Below are 13,609 nucleotides of genomic sequence, written 5' to 3' on the forward strand. Positions count from 1 at the left end.
TATCTCTAATGTCACCCAATTCGGCCAATAAACGTTACAAATCAATATTTAAAGGTAATGTATAATTTTACTGTTAATTCAACCAAACTAAAAACAAATTACATATATATATATTTCAAAAAATAAAATAAAATGAAATTTGCAAATTGATTGTAGAGAAACAAAAACTATCCAATTTGCCAATCATTGCTCAAACCATTCGGGTTTTCTTTTTTAAAAAAATTGCAAAGAGTGCACATATTTATTAATTTTTCATAAATTAGTTAGCAAAAATTTGATAGTTTTTTTTTCCAACCTTTCTTCAACTTGAAATGTGTGTAAATTTTAAAGCTACTGTACCATCTACTAATTCATTTAATTCCTATATACTTATTCATTAAATTAAGTTCTATATAACTTTTCGTCCACGCTTTATTCTCATAAATTATTTTGCAAAAACTCAATAGTTTTTTTTCCCCCAAATCTAATGAAGGTCTTTACATAGAAATGTGTATATATTTTAAAGCTACTATACTATGTACCTATCTATTAAATTAAGTTCTATACAACTTTTCGTCCACTCAAACTATTCACATTCTTTAATCTCTAATTATATTCATTTAATTTTCCAACCATTCCTTTTTGGTGAGCAATGAGTTTTGATCTTTAGTGTGGACTTCTACATTAGGAAAGATAGCAGATTTTTGCAGATATGTTCAAATTCATCTCCTTCATCTAATTTTTCATTATATTCACAACCATAGTTATATTCTAAATCATAGTCTTCACTCTCCTCATAATTTTCTTCTCCATTTTATTCCCTTCCTTCCAAACCATACATGTTCCTTTCGTCCACAAAATTTGGTGTCTTGTCTCATTGGCCAAGTTTAATTGGACAATAATATCACTTAAATCAGAATTAGTGATGGTATATATATATATATATATATATATATATATATATATATATATGAAGTTAATTATCAAGTGAGAGTGATACAATGGGATGGATAATTAATAGTATGTTTTGGTATAAATTGTAAGGACTGTAGAAATGATGGTGAAAACAGTTGTGGGATAGGTTGTGAGAAAGGTCATTGGAGAGACATTCTAACAACTAATGAACAAAATTTTTTAGGGTGTAGGCAACTCAGATTTTGTTTTATGTTTTAGATTCATTAAATTCAATGGATATGCATTTGGTTGACGGTTTAAATTCTATTTTTGAAATCTGTTTCTGGATTCTGAGATCTAAATAGTACAAATTTCGAAAACAACTTTTTTATGTTTTCAGTGTATTCGGATTTTGAATTCAAATTTAAAATATAGAATTATATTAAAAATGATAAAAAAATAATAACAAATATAGTATTTCATGATATAAATTCAATTATTTTTGTTAAGAAATATGTAATATATTATATGTGTTGAATGAGAAATTTTAGACCAATCACAAGTTGCCATGTCATTTACTAAATTAATGATGAAATTCCAAATCATTAAATTTGGGCTCAATTAGGAGTTGACATATGTCCTGAATTGAAATTGAAGACAAATTTCGATGACGTCACGTGGTTTTATCATGACTGTTGAATTAGATAAGATTAATTGGACCCAATTTGATATTATTATTTAGGTCAAAGTCCAACTAAGTAAAAAAAATAGGCTGAATTTGACCCAAATGTCAAATCAAGCATCTGATTAATTGGGCCCAAAGGCCAACCCCATGGACCAACCAAGCCCAAGTCTAACTAATTGGGCCCAAAGGCCAGACCCATGGATCAACCAAGCCCAAGCCCACCTGTGAACTCTATAAATAGATAAGCTCTCCTCATTTGGAGGGGTCAGCAATTCTATACTCCAGAGAGCTTATAGGGAATTCTCTATAACCAGAAGACTCCTTGACTCCTGAAGCTGATCACACCTGAAGACTGAAGTCCTTTGAAGATACAAACATTCTGAAGATTGAAGTCCTTTGAAGATGCAAGTATTCTGAAGATTGAAGTCCTTTGAAGATACAAACATTCTGAAGACTGAAGTCCTTTGAAGATACAAGCATTTTCTACATTCAGAGAGTTCAAAGAATTCATCAACAAGCAGAAGACTTCCAAAACTCCACTCCTAGAAGACAGAAGACCCTTGAAGACACAAAGAAGACTCTTCCAAGACTTCTGCTTCAAGAATGTTCGGTGCTTTTCTTCTTCAAGTCAAGCACATTCACCTAACTGAGAGAGAATCAGAGGATCAAGTATTAGAGATCGAACCATATCACATCAAATCAACCTCAATATCAACACCAATTCAAGTTCAACTCCACGAAACAAGTTTCTCCGGAAGCCTCGTGTGAACAAATTGGCACGCCCAGTGGGACCATCTCTACCTCTCATCTCTCTCTCGGCATCCATATAAGGCAAATGGCACCTAAGAAGATGGCATCCAAGGCTTCCTCCATAAACGACTCATACATGGGACCTGTCACCCGCAGCCGCTTAAGAGAAGTCATGTAGGAGCAAGAACAGAGCTCCCTCATTGCCATAATATCTTGAGGCAAATGACGGAATCCCCACAAAGCAGGGTTGTCATCAAGGAAAACCCCCTGTTTGAAAACTCTATTTCCGCCTCCAGCAAGCCAAAAAGAGATTCACCGCCAGATGTGATCTCCGTCATGATGGCAGATGTGACGGCAGAAGCGGCCATGGCGGAAATGGAAAGGAAGATTAACTTTCTGATGAAAGCCGTTGAGGAGCGAGACCATGAGATCGTTGACCTGAGAGAAAAAATGCAGTCTCGAGAAGCTGCTGAATCCAGCCAAGCACCTGCGGTCAAAGCAACTGACAAGGGGAATACCGTACTACAAGAAAACCAAGGGCGACAGTCAGACTCGGTGGCCTCTCTATCGGTCCAACAATTGCAAGACATGATCATGACCTCCATAAGAGTTCAATATGGGGGGCCGGCTCAAACTTCCTTCATGTATTCCAAGCCATACACCCAGAGGATCGACAATCTAAGAATGCCTGCAGGGTACCAACCTCCAAAGTTCCAATAATTCGACGGAAAAGGCAACCCAAAGCAACATATCACCCATTTCGTAGAAACATGTGAGAATGCGGGAACAAGGGGAGATCTACTAGTCAAACAGTTCGTCAGAACCCTCAAAGGAAATGCTTTTGACTGGTACACAAACTTAGAGCCTGAGGTGATTGATAGCTGGGAACAACTTGAAAGAGAATTCTTGAATCGCTTCTACAGCACTAGGCGCACTGTCAGCATGATGGAGTTGACAAACGTCAAACAACGAAAAGGGGAGCCGGTCGTCGACTATATTAACTGATGGAGAGCTCTAAGTCTGGATTGCAAAGATTGACTCACCGAATTATCTACTGTAGAAATGTGCACACAGGGTATGCACTGGGAACTCTCTACATCCTACAGGGAATAAAGCCCCGTACCTTTAAAGAATTGGCGACCCGTGCCCACGACATGGAGCTAAGTATCGCCAACAAAGGAACGAGGGACTTCCTGAGCCACGAACCGAAGAAAGACAAGAAGGAAGTGAAGGGCACTAAGAAAATTGTGACAGGTGCCACAAAGGAATCAATGGTCGTTAATACGACCCCGTTGAAGTTCTCCTCAAAAGGGAAAGAGAAGAAGATAGAAAAGAGAAATGAAGGAGGCGAAAGACATCGCCTAACCCTGAAGGAATGATAGGAAAAAGTCTACCCGTTCCGCGACTCTGATGTTGCGGATATGCTTCAGCAACTACTAGAGAACCACCTTATCCAACTACTAGAATGTAAATGATCGGAACAGGCCGACAAAGTGGATGATCCCAACTATTGTAAGTATCACAGGGTCGTTAGCCACACAGTTGAAAAATGTTTCGTACTGAAGGAATTGATCCTCAAATTGGCTCGTGAGAGGAAAATAGAGCTGGATCTAGAGGAGGTGGTCCAAACGAATCATGCTGCGGTGACGGTAGCTCCAAGCGTGGCGGCACCAATCATATATTATGAAGAAAGGGAGAGCTTGGTCTAGTTTGGGACCTTCGAACCTATGGTAGTGCGGTTTCAGTAAGAGGTCCAAGCTACAGATCCTTAAAACGGAGGAGAGCGCGCTGACGATGACGATAATGAAGGCTGGATTCTTGTGGCACGCTGTAAGAAGGGAAGACTGAACTCTACCCAAAAAGAGCTACGCTCTCATAGAAGCTACAAGAGAGGGAGAAAGACATGAAAAAGGAAGGGTAGAAAAAAGGCTTGGAGGCCCAAAGCTATTGACGAGAAAGACGAGGATGTTCCTCGTCCCAGACGACAGATGACGTTAGCAGATTTCCTCCCGAAGAACTTCAGCAATTGGGGTTCAGAGGAGACACCAGAGATTGCTGCATGTCATGTTGTCAGTATCAGAGAGGACGAAGATACTATTCCAGGCCCATTAAAGTCGATAGGAGAACCAAAGGGTTTGTCACCATTCAACATAGATGACCTATTTTCACTCCCGCGAGAAGCTAAGACGACCCTCATTAAAGCACTGTTAGAATCCCACACCTTTGGTGCATCGACCTCCGCAGCACGTGCTTATGCCTCGTGTTGTACATCCATAGGGTTTTCAAACAAAGATCTACTACTGGGATCCAAATTGCATAATAGGCCTTTGTACGTCTCTGGATACATTCGAGAACAGAGAGTGGGTCGAATCCTTATCGATAATGGATCCGCCATCAATATAATGCCTAAGACGACTATGAAACAGTTAGGCATACTCATGGAAGAGCTATCAAACAGCAAATTAGTAATTCAGGGTTTCAATCAAGGCAGCCAAAGGGCGATAGGCATGATACGCTTGGAGCTCCTCATTGGCGATCTGAAGGCCGACGCGCTGTTTCATGTGATAGACTCAAAGACCACCTACAAGCTGCTATTAGGACTTCCTTGGATTCATGAGAATGGTGTGATTACATCGACACTACATCAGTGTTTCAAGTTTTACCAAAATGGGATTAAGAAGGTTGAAGCAGATTCTAATCAGTTTTTCGAGGTTGAGTCTCACTTCGCAGATGCAAAGTTTTACCTAAAGAGTGAGAATTCCAGTGAGACTATGCCGGCAGAGAACTTGCTGGCAAAGAAAGCAGGTGGATCCCGGTGAGGTCGCCAATAGACACAGAGAAAAGGGCGGGTAGCAAGGTACAAGCCTTCAACCCTAAAGAGAGTATAATATCCCTCGACGTTGGAGAATCACCCATGGTGAGGGGCGAAAAAACCTCAAAACCTCCGATTCTCGCTATGTCCCTTTGTCGAGACGAAAAAAGGGTGAGTCACCTTTTATGGAATGCTCAAAATGTTTGCAGGTCGGAGACATAGAAATTCTAAAGAAGAGTTTTGTCACACCCCTCACGCCGATAACGAAGCAGGAAGTCCACAAGCCGGAGGCAGAAGTGACAGGGTTAAAGCTGCCCGAGAGGCGAACTAAAGATAGATTCGATTCCAAGGTTTATAAGCTGTTGGCGAAGGCGGGCTACGACTTCATAACTCACATTGAGTTCAAGAGTTTGAAGATTTATGAGCAACCCCGACTCTCGCCAACCCAAAAGAAGCTTTTGCAAGAAGGACACACTATACCCACGTCGAGGGCGGGACTCGGATATGAGCCGTCAGAGCCAGTCCGCATAATCAGAAAGGTGAAGGGGAAAGTGGCCAACAGTAATCATATCACTGCAGAAGAAGTCGATGATACAAGAGAAAAGGAGGACAAAGATAAAAGAGCCTCAACCTTCGACCGTATTAGACCGTCTGCCGCATGCACCTTGGTCTTCGATAGGTTAAGCATGATAGAAGCAGAAAGGGAAAGCCCACATACTATTCCCAGAGTTACTTGACGTTCAGTTTTTCGAAGGTTGACTCTGCCAAATGAAGGAAATGAGGAAATCATCTGTCAATCGCTAGTGGTAGAGCGACCGTCAGCCTTCGAGAGACTGACGCAGTTCCGACGGAGAACAAAGGAGAACCCCGCGCTCCTGTTTTTGATTTCCTGAAGCACGAGAGGGCTGAAGACCCCTTCGGCCAATATGTCCCTAGTAAGACAAAGGATAATGGAAAAGCCTACGCTGACACCCCCGAAATGACCATAAGAAAAAGGGGGCCGATACCCCGAGCGTCCATCTGGCGACGAATTGACCTTAAAAACGCTGAAGCGTCATCGGACCAGAAGGCATCAGAAGAGGCAAGAAGTGATGGAGAAATCCGTAGTACCGTCCCCTCACGCATGAAGAGAAAGACCTTCGTTAATCTAAACACAAGTGAGGGCACGCTCAAAGTAAAGAGGCACGACATCGTTTTCATCAATCCTCAGAATGGAAATTTAGAGCAGGAGGAAGGCGAAACTTCATACCACCACATCACAATCACGGAAGAATCCGAAGAGGGTATGACCGAAGAGGAAGTGGAGGACGCTCTGCAAGGTCTAGAGGACGGTGGTCAATCCACGGTGGACGAGCTAAAAGAGGTGAATCTGGACACTGTAGAAAAACCGCGTTCGACTTTCATTAGCACGTCCTTCTTGGAAGAGGAAGAGGAGGAGTACATGAGTCTGCTCACTGAATACATGGATGTTCCTCCTGGTCATACAAAGAGATTCCGGGACTAGATCCAAAAGTAGTAGTCCACCATCTCGTGATCAAACAGGGGTGTCGACCTGTTAAGCAAGCTCAACGACGCTTTCGGCTAGAACTTATCCCCCAAATTGAGGTTGAGGTTAATAAGTTGATTGAGGTCGGGTTCATTCGCAAAGTTAAATATCCAACATGGATAGCCAACATTGTCCCGGTTAGAAAAAAGAATGGACAGTTTCGTGTTTGCGTAGACTTTCGCGACCTAAATAGCGCATGCCCGAAAGACGATTTTCCATTGCCCATCACAGAGATCATGGTCGATGCGATAACGAGACATGAGGCCTTATCCTTCATGGACGTATCTTTCGGGTATAACCAAATATGAATGGCCCTTGCAGACGAGGAAATGACGACATTTCGAACCCTAAAAGGGATATATTGTTACAAGGTAATGCCCTTCGGGTTGAAGAACGCTGGTGCTACTTATCAACGTGCCATGCAGAAGGTGTTTGACGATATGTTGCACAAACACGTGAAGTGCTATGTGGATGACTTTGTGGTGAAGATCAAGCGACGACATGACCATTTGAAAGATCAAAGAACCGTGTTCGATCGCCTGCGAAAGTACCAGTTGAAGATGAACCCCCTCAAATGTGCGTTCAGCGTAACTTTAGGAAAGTTTCTAGGCTTCGTTGTGAAACATCAAGGGATAGAGATAAACCAATCCAAGATCGATGCCATCCAGAAGATGCCACAAAGCCAAGGAATCTACATGAATTAAGAAGTTTGCAGGGACGTCTGGCCTTCATCTGGAGGTTTATTTCTAAGCTGGTAGGGCGGTGTCAGCCTTTTCAAAGATTGATGAGAAAGGGGGAGAAATTCGAATGAGATGAGGCCTTCCAGAATGCTTTCGATAGCATAAAAAGGTATATGATTAGCTCTCCTGTCTTAGGAGTCCTAGTAGAGGGCAAGCCGTTGATACTGTACATTGTAGCGCAAGAGAGATCACTGAGGGCACTATTTGCGTAAGAAAGAGAAAAGGGAAAAGAACGCGCTCTCTATTACTTAAGTAGGACCCTGAATGGAGTCGAGAGCAATTATTCCCCTATAGAGAAGACGTGCCTTGCGCTCTTCTTCGCCATAGATAAGTGAAGGCACGACATGCAGGCCTTCACAGTCCACTTAATTGAGAAAGTCGATCCCATTAAGTACGTCTTGTCCAGGCCGATTATCTCAGGACGTTTAGCCAAGTGGGCAATCATGCTTCAATAGTACGACATTGTTTATGTACCGCAAAGGGCAGTTAAAAGGCAGGCATTGGCTAATTTCCTGGCAGATCACCCAGTTCCATCGGATTGGGAGTTAAGTGAAGACTTGCTCGATGACGAAGTTCTCTTCACAGAAACCTCAGGGTCGTGGGTCATGTTCTTTGACGGTACGACACGAAAAAGGGGTGTGGGGGCAGGTATCATCCTCATTTCTCCAGAAAAGCACATACTGTCTTATAGCTTCGCACTTGCCGAGTTATGCTCAAACAACGTCGCTGAATACCAAGCCTTGATAATTGGTCTCCAAATGGCCTTAGAGATTGGAGTAGCTTGTATAGAAATCTCCAGTGACTCAAAGTTGATAATCAATCAACTCTTATGCCAGTACGAGGTGAAACATGACGACTTGAAACCCTACTTCACTTATGCTCACCAGTTGATGGAGAAGTTCGAAAGCGTGGTGTTGGAACATGTCCCGAGGATAGAGAACAAGAAAGCGGATGCCTTGGTAAACCTAGCCACTACCTTAACAGACCTGGATAATGTGCCGTTTAATATATCGCTGTGGCGGAGATAGGTTGTACCTTTAGTTGGGACTACATATGGGGAAACGAATGCGATATCAGTTCATCTAACCGACAAGGAAGACTGGCGGCAGCCCATCCTAAATTACTTTGAGCATGGAAGGCTACCGGATGGCCCCTGTCGTAAAACTGAGGTTCGTAGGAGGGTCGCACATTTCATTTACTATAAAGGGGTCCTATACTGTTGATCCTTTGAAGGACTTTTCCTTCGATGCCTCAATAAAGAAGAGTCAGCGAAGGCTTTGGAGGAAGCACACTCAGGCATATGCAGCGCACATCAAGCTGGACCAAAGTTACAATTCTAGTTGAAAAGAATGGCTTACTATTCGCCAGGAATGATCCAGGACTTAATGGATTATGCAGAGAAATGTGAAGCTTGTCAATATCACGTGAATTTCATTCATCAACCACCCGAGCCTCTACATCCGACCATAGCCTCGTGGCCTTTCGAAGCATGAGGGCTTGATCTGGTCGGCCCTATAACACCTAAGTCATCAGCAGGGCACTCATACATCATCGCAGCCACTGACCACTTCTCAAGATGGGCTGAGGCTGTCGTGCTAAGGGAAGCTAAGAAAGAAAACGTGGTGGATTTTATCTGCACTCATATCATTCATCGGTACGGTATTCCCCATCGGATCGTGACGGATAACGGAAGACAATTCTCCAACAGTTTGATGGATAGGTTGTGTGAAAAATTCAAATTCAAGCAGTACAAGTCATCCATGTATAACACCGCTGTAAATGGGTTAGCTGAGGCATTTAACAAGACATTGTGCAACCTACTAAAGAAGATTGTTTCAAAGTTTGGCAGGAGAAGATCGGTGAAGCGTTGTGGGCTTATCGCACCACTCACCGTACCCCTACAGAAGTCACCCGTACTCTCTCATTTATGGGGTAGAAGTTGTCTTTCCTTTGGAAAGAGAAATTCCATCGCTAAGAAGGGCTCATTACAGAGGAAAACGTCAAACTGCGGCTCCAAGAGTTGGAAGCACTGGATGAAAAACAATTAGAAGCTCAACAAGCGTTGGAATGTTACCAGGCGCGAATGTCTAAAGCCTTCGATAAGCATGTAAAGCCTCCGTCCTTTCAAGTCGGTGATCTAGTGCTCGCCGTAAGGAGACCAATTATCACGACAAGACATACGGGGAATAAGTTTACATCTAAATGGGATGGGCCCTACGTCGTCAAATAAGTCTACACAAACGGTGCGTACAAGATAGTTGATCAAGATGGGCTAAGAATTGACCCAATCAATGGCAAGTTTCTCAAGAAGTTTTACGCTTAACAAATGTAAAAAAAAAAAAAAAAAAAAAAATTGTTCGAACTACGTTATGACTTGATCTCTGTCATTATAAAGGGTATGTAGGCAACTTAAAGAAATTTAAGTTCAGTCGCGCAAAAAAAATAAAACATTCTTCTTGAACTACATTATGACTTGATCCCTATCATTATGAATGGTATGTAGGCAGCCTGAAAGAAACTTCAAGTTCAATACAGTTAAAAAAAAAAAATCTTCTTGAACTACATTATGACTTGATCCCTATCATTATGAAGGGTATGTAGGCAGCTTGAAAGAAACTTCAAGTTCAGTCCAGTTAAAAAAAAAAAAAAAAACTTGAACTACGTCATGATTTGATCCCTTTCTTTAAAGGTACGAAGGGATTTAAAGAATTTAGGTCTAGTCCATCAGAAGAGGTACGACAACCACGCAAATATGATACTACAAGATTGATGTTGATCATCCCCATTAAAGAATGACACTCCAGATTGAAGATGTTAATCCCTATTGGGGGTAACATAACGGATTGAAGAAGTTCATCCCTCGTAAAGAGCCAGCACAGTAAATAAAAGGCACACGTTTGGAATGCACTTCGCTTCCTCTTCGAAATCAAACTCGGATGCTTTTCCATCTTCAAGTTCAGAGGTTTCATCGATGCTTCATCTTCATGCTCAAGTCTACAGGCTTTTCAATGGCATCTTCATGCTCAAAGTCACGAAGTCGAGCTCAATGTGAAGATTCATCGATGCTTCGTCAAACTCAAGTGCGGAGGATTTACGGATGCTTCAAGCTCAAATGCGGAGGATTCACCGATTCTTCAAGCTCAAGTGTAGAGGATTCGCCAATGCTTCATCAAACTTAAATGCGGAGGATTTTCCAATGCTTTGTCAAACTCAAACGCGAAGGTCTCGTCGATGCTTCTCCATCTTCAAGTTCAGAGGCTCCATCGATGCTGCTTCATCTTCAAGTTCAAGATTGGCGTGCATGACCCCACTTCCATCTTCAAGTTCAAGATTGACGTGCTTGGCCCCACTTCCATCTTCAAGTTCAAGATCGGTGTGCATGGCTCTACTTCCATTTTCAAGTTTAAGATTGGTGTGCATGGCTCCACTTCCATCTTCAAGTTCAAGGTCGGTGTGCATGGCTTCGCGCCGTCTTCAAGTTCAAGGTCGATGTGCATGGCTCCGCTCCATCTTTAAGCTCAAGATCGGTGTGCATGGCTCCGCTTCATCTTCAAGTTCATGGTCGGTATGCATGGTTCGACTCCATCTTCAATGAGTCAGTTTACAAAATCATGACGCAGCTTTGCTTCATCTCCAAAGTCTGGCGTGGTTCGCTTCATCTTCAAAGTCCTGGCGTGGCTTCGCTTCATCTCTAAATTGATGGCACGACTTCGCTTCATCTTCAAAATTTTGGTGCAGTTTCGCTTTATCTCCAAAGTCTGGCGTGGTTCGCCTCATCTTCAAAGTTGTGGCGTGGCTTCGCTTCATCTCTAAACTGATGGCACAACTTCGCTTCATCTCCAAAGTCATGGTGCGGTTTCGTTTCCTCTCCAAAATGTTGGTACAACTTCACCCCTTCTCCAAAATTGGTGTAGCTTCACTTCCTCTAAAAAATGTGGGTCTGGTTCCACCTCATATACGAGATCAAGTTTGGTTTGCCAAGCTCTACCTTATATACGAGGACAACTCTGGTCCGTCTGGCTCTGCCTTGTACGTGAGATCGACTCTAGCTAACCTGACTCCGCTCAAAAGCTTGATGACATATTCTTCTCATCTTCAAAGTTTGATGGCATATCCGCCTCATCCTCAATACTCAATGGCATATTTCCCTTATCTTCAAATTTTGATCAAAGAGTAACATAATAAGGTAGACCTTATCGAGATCCTCCCTAGGGTGAAAGCATGGGAGAGTTGTAAGCCTTGCAGGCCCCTCCCATGACGTTCAGGATATGTGAACGGTGCTACAAGGTAGACTTTATCGGGATCCTCCCTAGGGTGAAAGCATGGGAGAGTTGTAAGCCTTGCAGGGCCCCTCCCATGACATTCAGGATATGCAAACGGTGCTACAAGGTAGACCTTATCGGGATCCTCCCTAGGGTGAAAGCATGGGAGAGTTGTAAGCCTTGCAGGGCCCCTCCCATGACATTCAGGATATACAAACGGTGCCATAAGGTAGACCTTATCGGGATCCTCCCTAAGGTGAAAGCGTGGGAGAGTTGTAAGCCTTGCAAGGCCCCTCTCATGTTGTTCAGGATATGTGAACGGTGCTACAAGGTAGACCTTATCAGGATCCTCCCTAAGGTGAAAGCATGGGAGAATTGTAAGCCTTACAGGGCCCTTCCCATGACATTCAGGATATGCAAATGGTGTTACAAGGTAGACCTTATCGGGATCCTCCTTAGGGTGAAAGCATGGGAGAGTTGTAAGCCTTGCAGGGCCCTCCCATGACATTCAGGATATGAGAATGGTGCTATAAGGTAGACCTTATCGGGATCCTCCATAGGGTAAAAGCATGGGAGAGTTGTAAACCTTGCAGGGCCCCTCCCATGACGATCAAGATATGCGAACGGTGCTACAAGGTAGACTTTATCGGGATCCTCCCTAGGGTGAAAGCATGGGAGAGTTGTAAGCCTTGTAGGGCCCCTCCCATGACGATCGAGATATGCGAACGGTGCTATAAGGTAGACCTTATCGGGATCCTTCGGGAGAGTTTTAAGCCTTGCAGGTCCTCTCCCATGACGATCAGGATATGTAAATGGTGCTACAAGGTAGACCTTATCGGGATCCTTCCTAGAGTGAAAGCATGGGAGAGTTATAAGCCTTGCAGGGCCCCTCCCATGACGATCAGGATATGCGAACGGTGCTACAAGGTAGACCTTATTGGGATCCTCCTTAGGGTGAAAGTATGAGAGAGTTGTAAGCCTTGCAGGGCCCCTCCCATGACGATCAGGATATGCGAACAGTGCTACAAGGTAGACTTTATCGGGATCCTCCCTAGGGTGAAAGCATGGGAGAGTTGTAAGCATTGCAGGGCCCCTCCCATGACGAATAATATATACGAACGGTGCTACAAGGTAGACCTTATCAGGATCCTCCCTAGGGTGCAAACATAGGACAGTTGTAAGTATTGCAGGGCCCCTCCCATGATGATCAAGAAACATGAACAGGCATACAGTAGATAAACCATACCAAGGTCATCCTACAAAAGACGCGGTTGTACTCCCTTGAGTTGCGCTTTAGCTCCTACAAAAGAGTAAGGGGGACAAATTAGTAAACCTACGCGCAAAAAAAAAAAAAAAAAATAGCAAGTAAAGAAAAAAGAAAAAAAGAGAAAAAAGAAAAAAATAAGGAAAAAAAATGAAAGAAGAAGAGGAAAAGGAGAGAAATGAAATATTAGAAGAAGAATAGGGGATGAAGATAATGGAAGGGTTTGGGATCCTATTTATAGAAGTTCCCTGGTTTCCATAACAAATTAAGAAATCCAAATCAAATAAACGATTTGATTTAAAATATTAGATTTTTTATCAGATTTCTTAATTTGATTCTATCCTAATTTCAAATTAAATTAAACAAATTTCCTATTTAATTTAATCTTATTAGATTTTGTCCTCAAATTTATCTTCAACTAAGATTTAGACATATTCCAAATTTTATTCAAAGTCAAATTTAAGTTGTGGATAAAATCTGACCATATTCCCAATTTTATTCAAAATCAAAATTGTTCAACATTGAGATTAAATTGCAAATAACATCTCAAATTAAAATTTGGGCATATTTCAAATTTTATCCCAAATCTAAATTATGAGACTTTTATGCTCAAGCCAAATTATTAAGGATAAAATCTCAAATTAAAATTTGGGCATATTCCAAATTTTATCCCACCT

General features: G+C 42.4%; 1 pseudogene; it reads left to right on the forward strand.

The window, feature by feature from the left end:
- The first annotated feature begins 3,462 nt into the window (after positions 1–3,462).
- LOC150036977 (uncharacterized) lies at positions 3,463–7,370 on the forward strand (annotated as a pseudogene).
- Positions 7,371–13,609: the final 6,239 nt, after the last annotated feature.

Source organism: Benincasa hispida, chromosome 3, assembly GCF_027475165.1.
Source record: "Benincasa hispida cultivar pf3 chromosome 3, pf3_genome.v1.1, whole genome shotgun sequence".
In the NCBI taxonomy this organism is placed as follows: domain Eukaryota; kingdom Viridiplantae; phylum Streptophyta; class Magnoliopsida; order Cucurbitales; family Cucurbitaceae; genus Benincasa; species Benincasa hispida.